This window comes from Ammodytes marinus (genome assembly GCF_949987685.1).
Source record: "Ammodytes marinus genome assembly, chromosome: 15".
NCBI lineage: Eukaryota > Metazoa > Chordata > Actinopteri > Uranoscopiformes > Ammodytidae > Ammodytes > Ammodytes marinus.
Window position 1 is genome coordinate 12,126,835 of NC_137219.1, and position 24,211 is coordinate 12,151,045.

Consider the following 24,211-nt stretch of genomic DNA (forward strand, 5'->3'; position numbering starts at 1 on the left):
CAGCAGCACATTTAGTTCCGTTGACTTTGATATACTGTATATAGATAGATTTTGGGCAATTTTGGGCGATTCGGAAAATTAGCCCAAGCTCGGTATGAGGAAGCAGAGCTTGGGGATCAATTAGGTTAGTTCAGTAAACAAACTTTAAATAGTATGCAGTAGCCCTGCTTTGATTTACTGCCCCTCTGTTTGAACTTTGCACTTCCAACGGAAAGTTCAATGGACATCAAGATCTTTAAATCTATTTCCTGTGACAGTCCAAAATATTCAGCACGTTTGAGCATCAGCAATCATCACACAGTATGTAAAAAGATAAATATTTCCATCATATGAGCCTCCATTTTCATCACTAACTTATATCTCTTTTGTTGGGAACAATTGAATGACACCACACACAGCAGGACCCTGTGGGATATTGACCGGCTGACCACATAGGTTATTCCTCAATAAATCAGTGTTGTGATGGATTTGTGTGCAATTCTATTTCCATCCATCGTTCATGGCTCTGCAGTGCTGGGGCTTGACCTTAGATCTCCTGCAACGCAAGAACTTAATAACCTGCCACTAGCAAGTTCAAAATGACATTATACACATATCCAATTGTTATTGTTTCCATATTGTGGTGGCATTTGTTGAGATTGGTTGGGCGGATTGTCTTTTTGGTCTCGAACCAAAAACGAAGGTGCAAAACAAATTGTGTGCTATAAAAGCCTTACAGACGTGGTAAATCGTCACAAATATAGAATTGGAGCCCAAAATTTCCATATATTTGCCTTTGAAGAAACCACCATGTTCTTTCCTTAAGAGCCGAGAAAGCATTAATGCATAAATAGAGAAAGGGGTTGCCAGCAGTATAACTTTTATCAGTCCCCGCAGAGTGGCAGGGTAGCAGTTCAACAACAAACTGCAATGAATGTTTTGTCGCCTCCCGCCATTTCTAATGGCACCACTACTTATTATTTTTAATCTCCCTTCAACACCGGCTGAGGAAACAATAGCAGTTTCTGGAAACACTGTCGCTATAGCCTGTTCCTTATCAGCGAGTCACAGAGGTAGAGAGAGAGAGAGAGAAGGAAGACGGAAATACTGTATTTGCTGAATTGGTAAGGAAGTGTGGTTGTATAGAATCCATCCTCACATGCAGAAACATAATCACACACTTCCCTTCACTGCATTTGAATACTGCGCCCTCACTGTATCCCAGTGCCAACCCCAGGGGGGTAAACAGCTGATGTTGGCGCCCCAGGTGTTGTTTGCTAAAGTAAACACCATCCACATAAAAGGACAAAGCTAAGTCCTCAGAAAACCATGCAATTGGCCTGCTGCTGCTTCTACATTGCCAGATAAACTAGTATGTAAATCAAGCACACGCTCCTCTCTGCAGTGTTCCCTCATAAGTATTAAAAGGAATATTGTGTGGATGGAGACTCGAGTAGACCCTGTTTGTCTGAAAAACTTTCCTCATTTGTTACATCTTGTCATAATGATCAGACAAAGCAGACTACAGGGAGTAAAACAAATGGCTGCCTGTTGTAATGCAGCAGACTATAGCCTATTCAGTTTCTGACTCCCACTCTGCCTGTCTACTTTCCTTCCAATATGAGAATGGCTCCAATAGCAAGTGACTCTCACTTTCATTTAGAAAAAAAAACTTAATGTGAAACCTACTAAAGGTCACAACCAGCTAGCATCTGTAGTGTATTTCGTTATGACACATTCTAAGATTACTGATAATCAGGAGATGGTTTAATTACATACATAATTAACTATAAGGGGAGCCAGGAGTAGCTCTCGTGTGCATGTGTGTGTGCAGGATAGGAATGTGAACTGCTTAGTTGAGGAAGCCCTTAGGGAAAACTTTTGTAGATCATTCAGTTGCACACAACAAAGGAGACTCCGGGGTGACTGTCTTGTAGGGGCAATTTAGGACAGCCTGGTTAAGAGTTAACAGCTAATTTATTGGCCCCTGGCTAAAGGGATTGTCCTAAAGTTACTGAATCAGACTTCTTGGCGCCTCTAGGGATTGATTAACACAGATGTCCTCTGAACAGTGTAGGTCGGAGTTAGTTAGGGTCCACCAATCAGGAGTTAGGAGAGGTGGAGCTTACTGACCTAAGGACCAATCAGCTCACTTAGATTTGCAGGTTAAAGGCCACCACAATGCAGGAAGAGACAGGTCTTTTAGTTTACAGGAACTCTTCATAGCTTTTTCTTTTATGCATGTACCTCTATTCGTTTTTGGCTACAAACACTTTAACTTTTTATTGGCTTTGTTTTGACTGCAGGATGAGTTTTGTTGTTTAAATAAAAGAATTGTTCCTGTGACCTCCTCATCTGCCTCAAACTGTGTCTTCTTTCATCAACCTGCTACCAATGCCGTTGTTCTGAGTAAAGGCCGAAAGATTAACAGCACATCCATCTTGGATCTACAATGGGAGCCCTTATGGTGCCAGTAGCAGCTTGATTTACTAGGAATGAGCCATGGCAGGTGAGCAAGGTAGAGCCCGTCAGATATACTATTCACAGTTACCAAATGAGGATATTAAACTTTAATGGTCACAGTGCCATCGCTCCTGAAGTCTGCTATTAGGCAAGCAGCTCACAGAGACACAAGCACCTCATCTACTGTAAACACTAAACCTTCATGGGCCAGCTTATAGGATAACTCCGCAGGTGTTGTTTGTTGGGAATCATGCCTATTTGCTTGTCAGATGATCTATACCACTCTCATGTCTGTATTGTAAATATGAAGCGATCCTGCTGGCAGCCAGTTAGCTTAGCTTAGCACAAGGACAATAAAAAGGGGAAACAGCCTAGTCCTACCAGACCATCCTCCTTAATTTCATTTGTACATTCATTTGACTACTGAAGGGAAATGAAAATTGAGCAGAAAGTAGGTAGGTGGGCGGTGCCAGGATTTTGAGGTTTGGTAAAGGCCAGGACACACCAGTCCGACACGTTCCGACTACCCAAAAACTGGAGTCGCCGTTTCAGGAAGCTCCAGTCTTTCCGTCGCGGCCCAAAAACACACCGAGACGACTGCTTATTTTCCGTACGTCCCGCGCTTGTAATGTCTCCACAACAGCAGGCGGCGCTAATCTGTATTGTGGCCCGAAAAAATACGAAAGCCGGAAATGATGGGACAGCTCTCTAGAGCATAAACATAGATAGAAATACGTATTTATATTTATGGACCATAAGAGCACAATTTTTAGCAGAGAGTGTCGAGCATGGTGTCGAGCAGTCAACAAGGGTTGATGCATGTGAGTACTCGCAAAACGAAACGAGCAAACACATTAAAACGATGGCTAGCTGTTGTTAGCTGTTTGTGCTACCCGCCTCACTTCCGGGCTTCACTGATTCGCTAGCCATCCACCAATCAAAGTGCTCCAAATGAAAGACGGTCGGCCGCCGATTGAACATGTTCAATCGGCGGCCGACAGGCTCAAAACAAGCCTGACGACCTCTACGTCGGCCGACGTCACGGCACACACCAAACAGATTCGTCTTTTTTTTTGACGACGGCGATTATCGGGCTGGTGTGTCCTGGCCTTAATACCCAAGATCAAGGTTGAAAGAGGCTTCCCTATGCAATAACATAAGGCTACATCTTCTTTTGCCCTTGACAGACAGCTGTAACTCATAAAGAACACTGCTACAAGAGGTCCTTGTAAATATAGGTTGATTAGTGGCAAGCAGCACATTATTTACAGCTATTGCAGTTAACTTATCACTGATGGAAATCATGGCTGAAACTACAAGGATTTTCTGTGTTGAAATAAACCTGAATCATTCTTTTAAATGCATCCCCACTTCAGCATAACTCCAAAGCCTCAGAGGGCCCAAAATCCAAATCAGACCAAAGGCGAGCAGAAGTTTTTTTTCTTTTTGAAAGTTTTTTTCCCCTGGCATGATCAACCGCATTGGTGGAGGCTTTACTAGAGAGCCATGTGTTGTGTGTGTTCTTCTGATGCTCGAATCCCAGATATACAACAAGTCCCTAGAGAGCATGCTCTAGCTACTACCAGCGGCCAAAAAAAACAGCTCTGCGGATTAAGTCACCAGAGCTATGTTGACTAGTCAACACATTTTGCTGCCTGAAGGCAATTACTTCTACACAGGAGCGACCCCCATGCTGTTTATCTCTTCTTTAGTTTCTTAGTATCTACACATCAAAATAGATTCAACCTTATATTGGTAAAAGGCAAGAATTTGTTGGCCTTGAAACTAATCAAACTTATGAGGCAATCTATCTTCTTATTATAAAGGCCTGAAAGAACCTAGGATGTTAAATCAATGTGATCTTCAGATGACATTTGAATGACTAACTGTGGTTGTGAGTATAAATCAGAAACTCGATGTACAGTTACAGAGATATCAGAACCAAGCCATGCTGTTGAAGGCCACGCAGCAGATTGATGTTTTGAATTCACTGTCGAGCTATGTTTCCATAATGCTGTATTCCAACTCAAAAAGCTCCTGGGGACAAATGAACTGATAATGAATACTGTAGTTCCCCCTGCTGTGCTATGACTCATCAAACACCCTCCAGCTTCTTCATGTACCCTTGGCCCTTTAAACAGCATGTCAGTCATAACACAAAAGCTTTATTTGCATTAACAGAAGCGTGCCTGTGTGTGTGTGTGTGTGTGTGTGTGTGCGCGCGTGTGTGTGTGTGTGTGTGTGTGTGTGTGTGTGTGTGTGTGTGTGTGTGTGTGTGTGTGCATTCAAGGCTTCTGGGGAAACAGCAAGCGTTCAATCAATTTTCACAATTTGTAGGCACATCTCACACTATTCCTGATCACATCACATCACATCAGGGGGCCACAGCAGGAGTCACAATAGGGCTTCTTTCCACATCACACTGAGGTGTGTGTGTGTGTGTGTGTGTGTGTGTGTGTGTGTGTGTGTGTGTGTGTGTGGGTGGGTGTGTGTGGGTGTCAAAGACAGGTTATAAGTGTTATTTGTTTACTATGATTGGTTACAGCTAATATATATTTTAATGCCTTTATCACGAGGAAAATTACTTTTATTACAAGAAAATGTATCAATGTCATTTTTCATTATCTCATGAAAACAAACGCTATCACAAAAGGTTGATTCATCTTAAATAATGTTCTGTGCTGTTCGAAAATTGGAAGCTCAACAAGCTCAATAATGGAGGTTCTGAAGGTTGCCCTGAATTTCACTTCAATTTTGATCAATAACATAAAGGTATAACGCTATGTTCTGAAAAGGTTTCCCGTGACATTGCGATATTTCTTCATGGATAAAGGACATAATTCCTTCAAAGTCTTATGAAGATTGACAGTATACTTCAGAGAGGGCCATGGCTCACAAAAAAAAGGTTTTGCCAGAATACCTTCTGGGCAACAACTCTAACAATGTAATAGACTTCAGATCAGGTCAAATGAAGTTCAGCTCACCTTTAATGCCAAAGATGTTTCACAACTCATCAATAAAAAACAACTCCAGCCCCCCAAGATTTAATTTATTTTTTAGCCGAGGGCACAATGTCTTTACATTTTGGACTCAAATACTTGACCTGCCTGAGAGTAAAAACAATGGTGAAATGAATAAACCTGATAACGAGGTTATGCTCCCTATTGCTGGATCCGACCACAAATGTGTTTCCCTGTCCCCCTGTATCTGTGTTGCCTGACGTAAATAGACAATATTGTTGCTGCAGGGCTATACACAGTGCCGTAGGCCAGCAGATCATTTTGCTCATCACCCCTTCATAAGGTTTCACACACGTTTCAAGCTTTTAAGACCACATCTTGCCTTGAGCTTCGTTCATTGTTAAAATTCTGTGAAAGAGAATGAGTTCGGTCTTCACAGATGTTGCCACGACAACGCAGTCGTGACATACCTGCGTTGTAAGCCTCTTGGAGGACAAGAAGCACAAACTGTCGAGATACAACATGTGGACATAGAAGTGTTTTAAAGATCTATAAAGCAGCTGCTCCTGATAATGTATTGGTTATATTGGTTCTTGCCACACAGAGCTGCTTTGCTCATGACTGGAAAAGGCTTCGACTGTTCAATTTCCCCGTGTCGAATCAATTATTAAAAGTTTCCCCATAGATAGTGTTATAAAAAATATATAGAAATATGCTGTAACACACACTTGTCTATTTAAACATCAATCATCTTCATTCATTTGAAGTCCTGTTTCCAACCACTTTATAAATGCAAGTCCATTACATTCTCCCCTTTTATCTTTTTCTTTGTTTCTACCAAATAATGAGGAAATGGCTCTTTAAGTGATAAATGATTCACTATAGTCAACATGTAGTGTAAAGTGGGGTTTTCACATATCTGTGTGCTGAAAATGCTGACAAAGCATACGATGAGAATGGTGAAAGGGAACCAAAGCAGTCAAAGTTATCAGCCACAAAACTAAAGCAAATTACTTGAAAGATACTACAAACCTCCATAGATCTGAGGAAAACTGCAAGGCTAGGCAATGTTTCTTTGTGGGGTTGTCGCAGGGGTTGGCAAGACGGCAACATGTAGGCTGAACATACAGCAGCATGCAATGCCCCCCAGGGTGCACTGACGTATTTATTGAGGTGTAATAGAGGCAATAGGTGCACAGCCTGCTCAGCATTTAACTCATAAGAGGGCTGCATGTGTACGTTTGTAGGTGTTTTTACAAAAGCCTCTCCTTAACACATACAAAAAACAGTGAGCTTCCACTGTTTGTTTGTATGTGTTTTTTTAAGCCTGAAATACTACAAAGGCTGCACCAACAAATTATTGTTCTATAATAGAAACAGCTTCTGAACCATGACCCAAAACAAGAGAGATCAGGACTGAAGCGAATGCATTAATGAGCTGTGAGAACAAAGAAAGAATAATCCATCAGGGCTTAAATTGCCTGTATGGGGCTCAGTGAGATCAAGTTAAAACCTATGATTTGAAGAGTTCCATCTTCAGTATTTTACACGTGACACTAAAATACCACACATCCTTCTCTTTGGACATACTGTACAGTATCATCGTGTCAAAAAAACACTTAAAGTCAAATGTATGGGCGCTCCAGAGGCTTATGTTGCTCAGCTAACCCTGTCCTTTTGGCTTTGACGGAGCTGTGTAAATGCTGGGCGGCAGACAGGCGTATCTCCAATAGTCCAGGGAGTTGTGAGGGTGGTGAGATGGGAAGTCAAAGAGAGAAGGCATCTTAAGACTTTTCGATGCAAATGGGTCTAAATCTAAGAATATGGATACATTTGCACCCTCAAAGACAAAGCCAACCGCTTGAGTACGCTCCAAGGCAGATCCCTCATCAACCACTTCCAGATGCTACGGTAAAGTCCACCCTCACAAATGGCTCCAGCATAAATCTCTGATCTCATCGTCTCAGAAATAATTAGACAGAAGAACGAGAGAGTGGGGAGGTGGCAAAGTGCTGCAGGCTAACCTGAAGAGAGCCTTAGAATAGCATCTGCTTTTGGATGCTACGTGCCTAGCTTAGGGAAGGACGAAAGGGATGAACAAACAAAGCCTCTTCAGGCATATTCCTCAAAGTCTGAGTGAAGCCTGGTGGGCTAGTGATGTCTCCCAGGGGCTGGTGCAGGAGGCAATCATGGGTAGATGCGGCTGATGAAGGTAAACAGAAACATTTGTTGAGAACCATTTGAAAAGGCACAGCAAGTCAAGTGAAGCCAATCTAGCCTTTGTTACCATGTGCTTTTTTATTGAGCTGGCTGTTTGTACTTTTTAAACTCTTCTAAAATAACGTTTCGGCACTTGGTTTATCCCAAACTAAACTTGTGTTTATTTGTTACTTCAGTACAAACACAAATACACGTTCACTCCCCTTGGACTCAAGGAATATCATTGCAATCATTGACAAATGAAGTCGGAAGAGTGAGAATCTCTTTCTCGTTTACATAAAGGTAATCTCTAACAGCTTTAATCTTTCCTATCCGTTATGTTATTTTTTAAATGTATTTGTCTACTTGAGGGGTACAATGCCCATTGGTATGAATGTAATGTGCTCACCAGTTGGGCTTTCAGCTTCAGTTCGACTGCAACATTTGTATTACACTTGTTTGGAAAGTTCAGCATTCCATCTGTGTGAAGGGGCTCATATAGAAGAATAATCTAAAAACAATAAAAGAAGACAATTGACTATTATGATGTAATGTCGTTATGCTCCTTTTCCCTGTGTGCTACAGGTGTGTCCTGCATGTGAAGACAGGGAGTTTCTAATGATTTGTCAGTGCACCATTATCTGATCTTAATTAAGTCTACAAGTAAAGAGCAACACAGCCTTTGGTTTCGTCCCTCTGCTTATCATATATGACAAGAATCATTTTAGTAAACTGAGGAGCAGCAGTGCATGGTGTCGTGTACGGGTTTGGTGGAGCTGATGATTTGTTTGAACAGCCTTCAAGACTGATTATTTCACATTTCTGGATCCATTTAAGTGTTCGGCTGTTAGAATGACCGAATATATCAGAAGAGTGTGGGTTGTATCACTATAAAGCCTCTGTCTCTGTTACAAATTATGCCTAACAATGTTCCAAATTGACTTTAAGTGATTTGTCTTTTGATAAGACAGGTTGAATAAATGTACTATTTGTACACTAGGATTGCCTCTCATTGCCATGTTCATTACTGATGTAAAGCTTAAGGCACTGGGTTTAATTTGACTGCTATCTTGATTAATTATGAATCATACACAATCGTAAAACGCTGTAGTGCCGAAAGGGTATGCACTCATTGTTTACTTTTCTTTTGTTTTTTGTTTGTCTTTTCACCTGATGTATTGAAGCTCTTTCCATTGTACAGGGAGTCTGAAACTCACTTCAAAGGTTCCCTCTGGACAGCACCTTATCCGACGTGCTGTTTTGCTTTAATTATGTAACAGGAAGTGAGGATCATCTCCAGAAATCAATGTTTCGTCACAGGCTGCAGGTTAACACTGGAGGTTGAACGCGATTAACTTTTAGATGTTATGATCATAATATGCTCTTTCTCTCTCTCTCTCTCTCTCTCTCTCTCTCTCTCTCTCTCTCTCTCTCTCTCTCTCTCTCTCTGTTTCTCTTAATCTATGCAATGTGAGCAGTTTTGGAACAACTTTCTCCTCGTGCACTTGTTCAACCATAATTGCCTCTCTGCCCAGTGAATGAACAAGAGAGTTAATAACCGAGGGCTGTCAAAACATTTGGTGCCTTATTATTCTCATGTCAGATAAAACCAAATGACAGCTAAATCGAATGAACAAAAAAACAGAGATTTACTTCAACCAAAGGAAACAGTCTTCAGTAAACTCACTTCCCTTGCTGCCGAGATTACAGTAACAAAAAGCACCAGTTTACTACAACACGCTGCACAGCATGCATTCATATTCTCCAAACATTATGCACTCTTGAAAGCCCAACCCAACCCTTTCTTGAGAGCAGTCAGATTACTGTATGCAACACATGGACAGAACGGCACAACACCTACAGAAAAAAAACACTCACAACAGTCATTATTTTCAGAAGTGTGGCAATGCTATTACACACACTTATCTCAGAGCAGCAAATTAAACCAGGCATGCACTTCTCCTCTTTCGTGCCTTACCGTTTATATGCTTTTCGCCTCATTTTCAGCAGATAAGATCACAATATTCATGTATCCGTGCATCCCCCCTCAGAGCAGCACGCATCTAGAAAAAGACTCCTCTAATTCTGACTGGAGAAAGGTTGGTTGGCAGAGTGGGCGATAGAGAGAGAGAGAGCGAGAGAGAGAGAGTGAAAGAGTGAAAGTAAAGAGAAGAAGCTGAGAATTGAATGGAGCATGGGGGGAGGAGGGGTTGTGGGAGTGATGGAGAGAAGGAAAAGGGGAGAGAGTTGAAAGTGGCTAACCTTGTGTAATGCTGCATCTCTCCATTGGATTCCTGGTGGGGAAAGAAGAAGACAGGGTAAAATGATTAGATTTATTCATCAAGCGGATTTATCTGCCGGCGCTGCTGCTGCCACTGCATGCTGTGGAGTTCCTCTTATCTGGTGTTTAACGAGCACTCAGAGTGTCTGTCTCAGGCAAACAAATACATTCATTATTCCTTGCTCTCGACACAAATAGTCTTTCGAGAGTGAGAGCATAAAGTGAAAGAAGGGAGGAAGACGGAGACCCACCAAAAAATCACAGAGAAAGTGCCCAAGGGTGAGAGGCATAATGTATAGTATAATGTGGTCTTTGTAAAGTGAAGAGAGAAATACATACGATGAATTATAGAACATTGAAAGTTCCAGGTTTAAAAGTGAAAGTGTAAAACAACTTCTCAAACAAACCTCCTAAAACATCATTAGTAAGATTCTACAGGCACCTCTAAATCTCACCAATGAATACATTATGTAATTTTCTCGGAACAACAAGTTGTGGTTTTACAAGAGGGTTCTGTGCACGATCTAGCAGTCTCTCCCATCTTCTCAGGCTTTTCGTCAAGTTAAGCAAACCAGCTTCAGATGTATTGTACAAATATGAGTGGCATCGATCCTTTCATCTAACATAATTATTATAATTATATGAGGCAATCCCCCACCACACAAACACACACACACACACACAGACACACACACACACACACACACACACACACACACACACACATATGCTCGGTTATGCTCCATCAACTCTTCATTTGCGAAACCTTGAAGAGACATGAAATTGAGAACAGGCCCTTGTTTGCCCACATTTGTTTGTTACTCATGAATTATGCATGACATGGATTTCACAAGAGCATCTACCATTTACATTTTCACTTGGGCTTAATTCTTTGGTGCAGAACCAATTACTCAATGCATCGCCTGGACCAGAGGAGATATAGCAGAGCATATACTGTAGCCTATGCAGCAAAGGTCCAAAACCAAAAAAACATAAAAATGATATATTACACTTCTGACACTACAGTGATAGACCCGCTGCAATTTATGTTCATAATCATCATCATCTTAGAGCTCAGGAAATGGGATGCTGTTTTATGTGTTGTCTATGTGTGACAAAGCTGCATGCAGTTCCAGCCAGCCTCAGGATTTATAGTTGAGGATTTAGTGAGGTTTAACAAATGTCACAGGTACACAGCTTCAACATTAGGGTGGTGAAAGTGCAGTCTGTGTTTGTGAGCATGTGTACACTGTGCTTCGTGGTGTTGTGTGGGTGATACAAACAGTGCGAGTCATACAGCAGGATGACTCATACCGCTACTGAATGAGACAACGCTCAGTAATCCCCTCCGTCCATCCCTCCATCCCAGCATCCCTCTGTGCAGGGAGGGCAAGCCTAAAAACAGGGGGAGGAGGAGGAGGAGTGCATTGGCATTCCTGGAAGGCGTCACTGAATGATCATCTGCAGCAGCTAAGAAGTACATTCATTCAGTAAAAAAATCAAGATTAATTTCATTCATTTTGCTGTTGCTAAATTATAGGTAAACACTGTGAACTGAATGTAAAAAAGGATGACCCCAGCACCACCATTGGACATAGCGGTTGGGTGTTGTTACAGTTGCCAAAGAGCACACACACACACACACACACACACACACACACACACACACACACACACACACACACACACACAGTATAACTAATGAGACATACTTTAAACTTAAACTGGAGAGATCACTACATGATATGAGGTTACTCATTATAGTTATGTTCCTTAAATGTTTCATTAAATTAAATCACATTCATGTGTTTTTTTAATTCTGTAATTGCTTCTATATAAGGAAGTTTCAATTGTGAGTGGCTTGGTTCGCCTTTGCTGCACAGATACAATTCCCACCCACTCACAAAGGATTCAGAGGACAAAGGGTGAAGCATGTTTGTCCATGAAAATGTTCTTGACAAAGTGTGTAAATTGAGAGCAATGAAAAACAGGAATCAAATTCCTTGTGTGTGTATTATTCATACTTGGTCAGTAAAACTGACCAAGTATGAAAAATCGTGTGCAGTATAAATATACAGTATATATTAAGTAGCCTATACTGTATTACAGAGAAAACCAGTTTTAAACCTTGCTTGCCCCACACTGAATGAAAGGTACACACCTACTCTCAAGTCACTTTCTGTCAGACAAATACAGCAAATTTCTCTGTTGATACCACATGTATCCCTTTCAATGCAATACACCCACTCATCGGCTGAACGGTTGCTAGGGAGCTGCCTTCCAGTGAAAACAATATTTTCAGGAAGCTACCTTTCCAATCACCTCCCTGCTTCTTCCCTGCTGGACCCTGGTCAAGGTATCCCCCATTTAGCATTAGTACAATAGTGCAGCATTTTGTAAGAGGTCAGCACCGAGTGGCAATTTCAAGCCAGAGGCTCGAAAGCACAAAAAAAGGTGGAATGAAGTGCTTTATGTATTAGCTGCCAGGCAGCCAAGCAGGGCAGGGAATTTTGTTTGAACCCCAATCTGTAAATAAGGTTGATTGTATTTTTAATATTGCATGTCAAAGGTCTACAGGTTGGTGGATAGGCATCCAGCACAACTTTCATGCCATTTCAGAGACCTTCATTTGATATTCATTCTTAAAACATTGTAACCATGCTCTTCCCCTAGACTTATATGTTCTAGTTACATTAGCACACATTTACTTGCTGTACCACAATTCTTCTCAAACCTTGCAATATGAAGATATTGTAGGAAGAAAGAAACGGGTCTGTAGTAATACAAGGACTATTAGGTGCAACCACCACAAAGTGTCAACCGACATCTCAGAGACAGGTATTCAAAACATGAGCATATACAACCTAGACTCCTTACATTACTTTACCACCAGATATAAGCAAGAAACTATTAGTTTTGTAATATAATTGAACTAACTCTTCAAATGAAGTGGTACTTACAATGATATTAAGAGGCCTGGGCAGTGAAGTAGACCTGTAGGACATTCTGGGAAATCCTTCTGGCCAGCTGAAGACAGGGCAGGGATAACTTCGTCCACTGGAAGTGGATTGAGGAGTAGGGGGCTCATAACCGGTACCAAGTACCACTTTCTTCTCCCTCTCCCTCCCCCTCTCTATCCGTCTGTCTTTCTCCCGGGAAGGTTTTTCTCTCACTTTATCCTTTTCCTTCCCCTTTTCTGTTTCTGTTTCTCTCTCCCAAGGGTTCTCTTTCCTATTCTCCCACTCCTTCTCTTTCTCCAAAACCAAGCTTCCATTTCCCTCCCAAGGACTTCTGTTTTCCATCTCCTTCCCTCTATCCAAACCCTTCTCCAGCCTTTTTTCACTCCTCTCTTTCCCCAGGGTGCCATTAGCTGCCAGTTCATCAAGTCGCCTCACTCTGTCAATGTCTGTCTCTAGATAAAGTCTCCCAGTGGAGGGTTGCGCCTGGATCTTTGTACATAGGTTAAGGTCGTGCTCTGGGTAAGGGTGAGTTTCTCCTTGTACTGTCCTCAACACATCTCCGGGCTCCAAGATCTTACAGGTGGGCACTTTCTGGTTCCACTGGTGGATGGAGCTGGTGATGTCCTTTGAATCACACTCCTTGATGGTGTGGAGGTTTGAACTGGTCGGGCTGTACCACAAGTTTGTTGCTGTGATAGATGCTGATGGTGGCAGGTTTGTTGGTGTTGAACGTAGTGTGGTTGTTAGTGATGTTTGAGATGGGGTTGATGGCGGAGGTGGTGGTGGTGGTGATGGGAAGGTATGTCGAAGGGTTGACTGTTGTTGAGGGGGACCACCTTTAGTTTTCAAGACCCTGCAGGTAACCTCATTCAGAAACTGTGAAAACCTGTGCATGTCCTCTGTCCTCTTGTCATACTGATGGGATGAGAATGTGGCAGCTTCCGTACTCTGGCTGGAAAAAGACACACTTAAGGTTCCAGTGTCTTTCCTTAGTGGTGTGGAAGTGCTCTCGGGAGCACAACTTCCTTTTCTTTCATTTTCAGCAGTAGGGCGTGAGAAGATAAGATTTTGGTAGATGATCTCAGGCACGTCCGTGGCAGAAGAAGAAGCCTGGTCAGTGGTGCAAGACTTCCCATCCGATTCTCCTGAAGCCTCCTTGCTATCTTGCTTAACAGGGGTTCGTAGCAAACAGGTGGCCCCTGAGCTCCAGCTGTTAGTATCCCAACTACCATCATCATCACTCGAGCTGCCAATGGCACTCTGTAGGCTGGGACTGATACTCCTCTCACTGGGGCTTGGGATTGAGTAGTCCAAGCTGCCCAGCGACAGCCTCTTCAATTTAGAGATGGATCCCCTTAGGTTGGATAGAGAGCCCTTCAAGCTGGGCAGAGATCTTTGAAGACTCGGCAATGATCCTCGGAAGCAGGGAACAGACCTGTGGAGGCTAAACAGAGAACCTGTGGGGCTTGTCCTGATGGAGTTGTTTAGACTCGAAAGAGAGCCTTTAAGAACAGGAGAGGATTGGCGGCGTTGCGGTGGCTCTTCTTCCTGGTCACTGTACGGTCCAGAGAAGACAGGGCAAGATGCGGTGGAAGAACAGGATCCACGCTCCTGCCGGGTTGTGACTGTTCTGGAACTTGATTGGCGCCGAAGAGTAGCCATATCAATCGCCTTCTTTCCCCTACGTTGCACAGTCTTTGGTGATCCTTTCTGTACAGACTCGAGCCTGAGACCATCGTCTGAAATTGAAACACACAAGTGAACCATGTCAGGCTCAGTAGAACAGATTGCCAATGGTTTTGTGTCCTCTGGCTTTGCCCAATTTCAATTGTCTGCCCTAGTTGTCCAGGACACCAGCAGTACATCCATGCTGTTACAGTGTGACACACTTTCACTGCACCAGCTCAGTACACAATGAGATCCCAAAAAGTTTACAGTGTAATAGTCATTTCGATGTCAACCAACCCACTTTCCTTGCTATTCATACACTGACACTGTCAATTGGACTTTTTTTATTTTCTTTTTAAAATAGCATAATAGATCAACAGCAGCATCACCAATGCCTGATCTGTGGGCATCGTCAGTAATGAATTTGTTTATCGACAGGGATAGTGTTGGAAAGCAGCTGGATATCCAGGTCAGAGATATTGACAACATCTACCACGTGAAATGTGCTTTATGGGTAGCAGGCAAGCACAGTGGCCACAGATCAATTGTTCACACGCAATATTTTCAGTGTTTTGTTGATGTCTCTGTTATGCTGTTGTGCATAGATGAATATACAAGAATACTACATTAACATAAACTTGTCCCTCAAAACACACTTGATATTATTAATGTGTCACTCCTACAATCTATTTTATCTTAAAACAGAACATATCTATTAATCTGGTGTGGTGCAAAGGCAGCCTCTGGTGCCTCTTGCGCAGATGAAAAAGAGCATCCTCAGCAGATGTTACCTTGTCCAGACACCTTGCCCTTTGAAGATACATGAGCTTTTCATTTGAAAGGGTCATTCAAGTTGGTATTCCTTAAAAGTAGGGGAGAACGGGGTAATCTGAGACACTTTTTACATTTGCTCCCCTCTAAGCGAGCTAAAATGATTTATCACTCAAATTTACACATTTCCCATTAATTCAGGATGTTTCCTAGAAATGGGCATTAGCAGAATTTATTCAAGACAAAGGGCAGTGAAAATATGATTGTTTTAAAAAAAGTTGTCATGTGTCTCACTTTACCCCATCTGTGGGGTAAACTGAGACAGACCAGAAAAATCAAGGGGGTAAACTGATCCACTTACTTTTTCCACTCTGAAACTACCATAACAACACAAATTGTAACAGTTAGAATCCTGACAGCTAGCTTGAAAACCAAATATTACAAAACTAATGTCTTACTAGTAACAGAATCATGGGGTTTGGTCAATTAAGCAAAAACAAATTCTAAACACTTGAAAGTAACTCTTATCAAATACAACATATAATTCATATTTAATAATTACCATTCAAATGACAAATATAACCAGTTAGATTAAAACACAGTCTGGGGGTCAGAACATAGGACCCTTGGAGCCAGCTAGTGTCTGGGGGTCAGAGCAAAGGACAATCAGAACCAGCTAGAACGCCTGGGACTCAGAACACAGGACTAGACCCAGCTGTCTTTTTCTTTATCTTTTGAGTCTTTTTTTCTGCATTTGTTTTATTGGGATCATTCATTGAATAAAGACATATTTCTACAGAGTATATTGATGTTAAATGTCACTCTCCTGTCCCCCACATACATATGTGCCAAACCATGCCCTTGCTGACACCCCTTCAACCATCAACCCCCACCTCCAGCCCACATTGTCTTTTGTCTTGCTACCTAAAATATAATGGATTCATTAAAAGAGGGCACAGACACTGTCTCACTTTACCCCACAGCATTTGTCTCACTTTACCCCACTGCCACAATTTGAGAAAAAACTACCTCTCCCAGCAATTCAGGCTAATCTTCAGTTATCATTATCACATGGTTTCATATGTTGGTAGTTCATCAACATGTGTGATAGAAGTTTTTCAACCTGAATCAATTTGATTAGGCACAACAATCGATTAAGTTGACAGCAAGAAAATTTAACATCACCATGAGGTCCTCTCTTTCATAGCCAAGGGGAAATGAGAGGGGCTTGAAAACATATATCTCACATGACCAAAAATGTGTTCCGTGTCCTAGATACAAGGGGTGTCTCACATTACCCGATGGCTCACATTCCCCCGTTCTCCCCTACTACAATTTTGTCCATACACTCCCAAAAGTCTAGCATTCCTACCGAGTTTGAGAGTCTATTGAATTATACCATTCATTTTCTAAAATGTATATTTATTTTGTTAAATAGATTTTTGGAAAAATAGCCTAACAACCTGTTTAACATACCTGGTGCTGCACCAAAAGCTTTACCAAAAATATATTGTCCACAGTTTGTGAGCTTGAAGCGTCAATATGGCTTGAAACGTCAATATGGTTTACTTCCAAGATTAGAATAGCCAAAATCCATTTTGCTGGTACCAGTGAGCTGAAATGGAAATTGTGTTGGGGGACCTATACGACAAAGGTCATATGATGAGCTTTGAACACTTGAAGCAATATAACAGTCTGACAAATACAGATTTCTGGAAATATCTCCAGCTCCTTTCAGTCTTGTTTTCTGGACATGACCCAAACACTGAAATACAACGCCTGATACAACATGCTACATTAGAGATTATAATGCACCAAAACAAGGGGGTCTCAAATTGGCATGGCAGAGAGATATTGGGCAAAGTATTGAACAACAGCAGTGGAAATAAGTCATACTATGGATCCTACTGGACCCTAAGCAAAATGGCTAGACTCAAATTAAGAATTTATGATATATGGTGACGCTGCCATAATGAAACTGGAACAATGGTGCATATGTTGTATGACTGTTATATAGTTAAGGACCTTTGTAGTAAAATAATATATTGGATTAATTAACTGTTTAATGTTTACCTAACTAAAAGTCTAGCATGTGTTTTAGGAATAATCTCCTATGAACACCAGATGTACGGCAGTGAAAAATAACGGTGTCTAATGGCCACGTTAACACGATGCAGAACTATTTTGAAACAATGGAATTAAGTCACACCTTCGTCTTTTGAAAACTGGATCGAACTGATGTCCAACAAAGAAAACTTTGACATCAACACTCATTTCTGAACACATGTACCCCATTCCTGGACTATATTAACTATAGACAATGACTGATTGTGTACACCGTACATATTTTTTCTATATTTTCTATATTTTGCTTTGCTTTGTTTGGTTTTGTTTTGTTTATTTTTATTTATTTTGATTTATTTTACTTACTTATTATTATTTTTATTTGGGGGTATATACGTTCTCAAAAAGCTCTGACAATTGTCCTTTGGAGCACATGTTGTAACATAGAAAAAATAAATTAATAAAAACAATGGGGTCTAGTACAAAACTCCTTACTGTGACCTAAATGCTAAAACATAATTTCATTAACACCACCGTATGATAGCATAAAAACACAACTTAACAGTATAGGTACCATAAGTGTAGATTTAATGGCAGAACAGTTTAACTTCATTTCAGTGGGTTGTGCAGGTTTACCTAATAAAGTCGCCTTTGGTGTATAAATGAGGCAGTCAATAAGTGAAAGAAGTTGCTGCAATAAATCCATGTGTCACATTTCATGGCAATCTGGCAAGTAGTGTTTGAGATTAGATATCTTGCTCTGAAAAAAGTAAAGACCAATTATTTGGACTGCTTTCCATGTCTTCGTTTTATGCGTCCCCATGGGTACAATTCCCCACAAACTGTGCAGGACTGATTAGTACACAAAGGAGGGTACTCAACCAAAGCAGGAAGAGGACTGCCTCACTGTGGGTGAACAGTTTGATGCCACTGTGCATGGCAGATGGCAGAATCATTGAAGGAGGTGGTGCAGAGTGATGATAGAGAGAACGAGCACTGGGAAATAACCGAAGTAAACCTTGAAAGCACACGGTTATACAGTAGTAAGACTTTAAGGTCTTAAGGTGCAGAAATGTTATGTCAGCAGTCCCTAGTAAAGACATATACAGTACTTTATTCTTTGTATTCCCTCTAAAACCTATAGTAACACAGCCACCCCTATGCTAAAATAAAGAAACTACATTTAATTCTGTAATACCTTCAGTAGTTCTGAAGTATGAACATTAATTAATTAATAAATTAATTAATAAAAATTGATTCATCAATTATTTAGCCTGTATTTAATAAGTCTGATTTTGAGGCTGAGAGAGAAGGTTTCACCTTTGCTCCATTAATATAATGAGTTTCTCTCTGCACAAGCCGGGAACACTGCTCAAAATTATATTGATGTCCCTCTGCCAAAGCCTATGTGCTCACATTGTGCACCTACATAATCAGAAAAGGCAGAAGAATGAGGATCTGTTTACTATCATGGCAATCATTCCCATATGACATACAGTACTTCATGTCAAAACATGAGTTGCTTATTAACTTACTTTTAGCTCAGGACCAGGCTACCTTACTTTAACCATGTGGTCCAAATCTCAGCGGACCAGTCTGTTGAGGCCTTGGTTTGAGTTTTAAGTTGGCAGATTCACATAAACCGTCTTTTTCCCCTATTGGACAACTCAGGGATTTAAAGTTAGGTTGCTAAGTGGTAGACAAAATACGTTACTGTGATGATGTTAAACTTTACCTCTGGGCTCTTTTCCCAAGTAATCAAATTTTTATTTTAACCAGCTTTAATTACAATTAGCTTATAAGCCGACGGGATAGTAGTACATCAGCAGAGCACCTCCTCTGATCCATCTTGTCCCCACTTATCTTCACACTTTACAGATAATAACTCCTGCAGCAGGTTGTACCTCAGGCAGCTATTGTAAAAAAAATACACATTATAACTTCAGTTTTTATAAATATTTCAGCTATGTAGGGGATGGCAAGCTCAATCCAATATATTTGGTCCAGAGTGAAATATTTGGATGGATTTTTCGCGGAATACGTTATAAGGTATAAATCCTGCTAACTTCAGTACGCCTAATCCTCAGACTTTTCTTCTCAGGCCAATCTCCGATCAAAATTGAAATTTAAAAAAAGTAAAACTTAAGTTTTGCAGATATTTGGTCATAAACCAATGCCAGCCTTACATCCTCATCTCTGCATAGGTATACTTCTAATTAGGCAAGTAGGCTATTAGAATGCTAAGAGGCTAATAGGCCAATGTGGCTGGCCAAACATCAGCATGTTAGCAGCATCACTGTAGGCTTGTTAAACATACTGATGTTAGGGTTTAGCTCAAATCTCCCGTATTTTTTTTTCAACCTTATTTTTACAAGCATGTCATTAAAAAGAAGATTTTATTTACTATGGCGGTCTGACAAGCAACAAAAGCCAATTAGGCGAAGGGGAGGAAGCCGAGACGTGTCAGGCCTTTAGCATTTATGTAGACTCATAGTGTTGCTATTTTGTTTTACTGTTATGAAATACACAATAGTTTTCATGCCTTTGACAACCTAATCACATAACAAAATTGAGAAATCAGTCTTTGGTAACTATTGCAGCAACATCTTTGAGCCAAAAAGATTAAGTTAGCCTAGTTCTGTTCTTCCATTGAATCCTGACATTTAACATGGCTGTACACAGCATAATAATAATTAAATCAAATGCAGAAACACAAGCCTCCCCCGGCTCTTTGATTAATACACACTGGTTTTGCTAATAAGATCCCCGACAACCCATAATATCCACTGAGTGCGTCCAGATTCCCCAAAGCCTTCACAGTGGAAACAAAAAGAACAGATGCCTCATCTCATCCCTTCCTTTGCTTTTTTGCCTACAATACAATGTATCAAACCTATTGACATACCAGACAAACCTACAGGAGTCTGCATAAAGACCCACTGTTAGCGTTCTCTCTGTAAACATACTTTAGTTGTTCTGTGTGCCATTGCTGCTAGCAAATCCGTCTACTAGACTCAGTATGAGATCATTTCCCTGCTATCGCTGCTGAAGGGGGGGGGGGGGTGCCAACTGAGAATGTAGCAACACACATTCATTCAACGTTAATGCAATTTAACCACTTTCTGTAGCCGCATGCTGTCACCCCCCTCTTCTCACTAATGAGCACTCAAACAAATGGCTGACACCCGTCTCCCCCTGGTGTCAACATTGATGTTGTCATGGCAACAGTGATTGTGATCTGGATCCATCTTTTATCTGTTCAGCTATGTGGCAGAAAGATCCGTATAGAGTTCCCTCTAAATGCCAAGGCAATAAAACAGAAACCTATAGGAAATGTCAGGCAATATTTTCCAATCCCACGTCAAGAGGGACTCTGTGGTGGGGCATAATTTAGATTTATAGGAAAAAAGTGACAGCAAGAAGCACCAAATTGAAACAAATGGCACAGCTGTACACTGAAAGATTTGATTATGAGGTTACAGGTCAGATTAACATAAATAACGCACAACAAGTATTGCATACATTTGTACATGCACATGGTCACACAGTCCTGCTTCATGTGCTTGTGCATTCACGTTATGAATGCATTACAGTTTTTCACAATTGCTTAAACACATTTCTTGATAGACTACCTCGCTTTTTCAAAACCCTAAACACAAATCTCAAAACTCAAACACAAAATGCAAAATCCTTCACTTCTCTTGCAAAAGCACACTTTACCCTCAAAACAGTGTTAACTCTTCACTAAATGGTGTTTTCTTTTCAAACGACAAACACATACATCATATGACTAGACATTTCTAGCACTCGTTGAACAATGGTGTGCAAAATGGAAAACACTGTAGTATAAATGCAAAACACTATATGAATACTTTATCAGTAGAATTATGCCTTTGCATGTTCATATACTTTCCCCTACAGTAACAACAAATGCTTTACAGTTTTTGCCAAATGCTAACACACATGTTGTAGAATAGTTTATTTTGTCATTTCAAACAAACACAATGAATAGGTAGGACTGCAGTTCAAGCAATTCAGTGTGTCCGTATAAACTAAGAAAAAATTACAGTAAAAGTAGGGAACAATGGTAAAAAAAAACATTGTTGTAAAGAATTGGGTGTTTGGATTCTGAATCATTTTATAGATACCGCCTCCTGTTTGCGTCTGGCCACATCGCCTCATCAACATCACACTCAATGTCATCCTTTGAGAAGCAACAGGGAAATGATCTCCTGATATCCAGTCTAATTCTCCTAATTATGGAGCGACTCAGGTTGGGCTGCACTCTCTGTCCAGGCTCCCTCATTGATAGGCCATGATCTATAACATAGTCCACTATGTGTTCCTGTTGTATGTGTCTCCATCTGTTGCCTTCTTTGTCCTCGTCCTCCTGTCGCTCTCTCTCCTCCTTTTCCCCTGACTCTTACTGTCTCACAAAGGAGCTGAGCTCCCCTGGGGTCTATTTGTAGTGCTAAGGTTTAGACTGATTGGTATTCAATTAGTTTAATTTTTTGTGTTGGATAATTTCAAACACAGTGCAAAGCATACATCGTGTTTGTAGGGTTGGTGCTTTGGTTTAGGGCATGGTTACAAAAGTTAGAGGTTGTGATGCTGTGGTCATAGCACTCACTTTTAGTGTTTATAGTATTCGGCAAAAACTGTATTTGTACCAAAATGTGCAGTCTACTGTAAATCACAGCAAACAGGAGTTCATCTCTGACCCTTCTAAAGCTAACTGCACAAAAGCCTTTTGAGTTTAGAAATGTGATTGGCAGTGTGTTCTGTGTGAATGCCAAGAGAGAAATTCAGGAAGAGTGTGCAAGATATAGAGAATTGTGTGTAGTGTTGTGAAAAATGTGTGTTTTGGAATGAGAATATGAGTTTAAAGGCCTACTTCACCGGTTTGAATATGAAGGTGTATTGAATTCTGAGACCCTATGTAGTATAAATGTGCGAAAAAAATTGAAATCGGTTCATCCTAGCCTGAGAAAAGGCAGAAAGAGTGTTTTTTTTAACCCTATATTTCTCTTTCTCGTGACATCTCAGAAAGAGAAATATAGGGTTAAAAAAAACTGACTTTGTAAATATTACTGTGATGTCTTTTACTGTGACATCACAGTAATATTTACAAAGTATGTTTTTTTTAACCCTATATTTCTCTTTCTGTGATGTCACGAGAAAGAGAAATATAGGGTTAAAAAAACACTCTTTCTGCCTTTTCTCAGGCTAGGATGAACCGATTTTAATTTTTTTTGCACATTTATAATACATAGGATCTCAGAATTCAATACACCTTCATATTCAAACCGGTGAAGTAGGCCTTTAAGGCAGGAAATGTGTTTGGAGTTGAGCAGAATTGGTTAAGCAGTTGGTAAATTAGTTTCAGATTGTGCACATTATGTCTGATGTTCCAAAAAATGTGTTTAAACAATTGTGAAAAACTGTAATGCAACAGGACAGCTCTAGTGTTTATACATGTGCAACAGCGCTCTCCAGTGGTCATTTACAGCAACAACCAGAAGTATAAAAATGTTTTCCCAGCTACCTATTTTCGAGTGTCTCCCTGCTCATTCACCAATATACCATGCCCATGCCAACACAGTCAGGTGGGTGCAAAATAACTCACACCTTAGTTGGACAGTGTGGCAGAATATGTCTGAGCATTCAAGTAGTGTTAAATTGAACCAGTTTCAAAATGTTACAGCTAAATTTATATAAAGGCACAGGTGGTTCACCCCCCCCCCCCCAAATTTTTTTTTAATATTTTGAAAGGCAGTGGACATATTTTTAAACCTTTTTCTATAATTGGAAAATATTTTGAAAGAAAGGATCAGGAGGAGAGTTCAAACTAAACTTCAGTGGTCACGTACTCATGCTCGGAGATGGTTTAACCCCTTCAAAACAAAAAGCCAGCTGACTTAAACATGAGGAATTCAGGGACGAAATACCAGGCTATTCATCTGCAGGTGTGTGTGTAGGTGTGTAGGTGTGTGTGATTTATCTACAAGATGTGATGTAGAGGTGAGACAATATGAGTACAATTCTACACTTATTCTTCTGGTGTGAAAGCCTTTGTGCGAATGTGAACATTGGTTTATGAATTTGTTAAAAGGTACTGTAGGGAGATAAATTGACTCCAGAATGCAGTGAAAGCGCTAGCTCTCTCTCTCTCTGTCCCTCTCTTTATGAATCTGTGTTTGCATGTTAGAGAATGCATTACATCCCATTTTAAGTTAGCAAAAAATTCCATTTCACTCACAAGAGGTAATAAAGTGTAGAGAAAAGAAGTAATCAAATCAACAAAAGCACACAAATGTTCAAATAAGTGATGCAGCCAGAAGAAGATTGAGATTTTAATGTGAAAAACTTAGAAAAAGAGGGTTAGGGGGGTTAATATCAATAATAAAATCACACACAGCATACTTACGTGAGAAGAAAATATTACCGGAGTAGATGGAAACGATAATGCTGTGACGAGAATCTTAAGGAGACGGATTGTTTGTTTTTGCAACAGCAATCAGACTGATTGCTCAAGGGTTGGTTCGAGATTAAGGATGTTTTCATTACTGTGCACAAACTATCAAGTGCAAGTGGGTCTCATTTATATTTAAAAGAGAATTGGCACAGAAACGATGTGCCTGAGAAATGGATTCAAGGAAGAGCTTTGGTTTATTAATGTCAGAGGACTTCTTCATTTTACGGCATCATCTGGCAGCAACAAGCCATCCACAGAGGGAGGTATACTGCATATCTGTATGAGATTCTCCATAAACAATACCAGTATGCCATGTTTAAGACTCTTTGTAAGGCTTCTAAAAATCTGACCACATTTTACTATTAAAATTCCCGACCTCCAAAGCTAACAT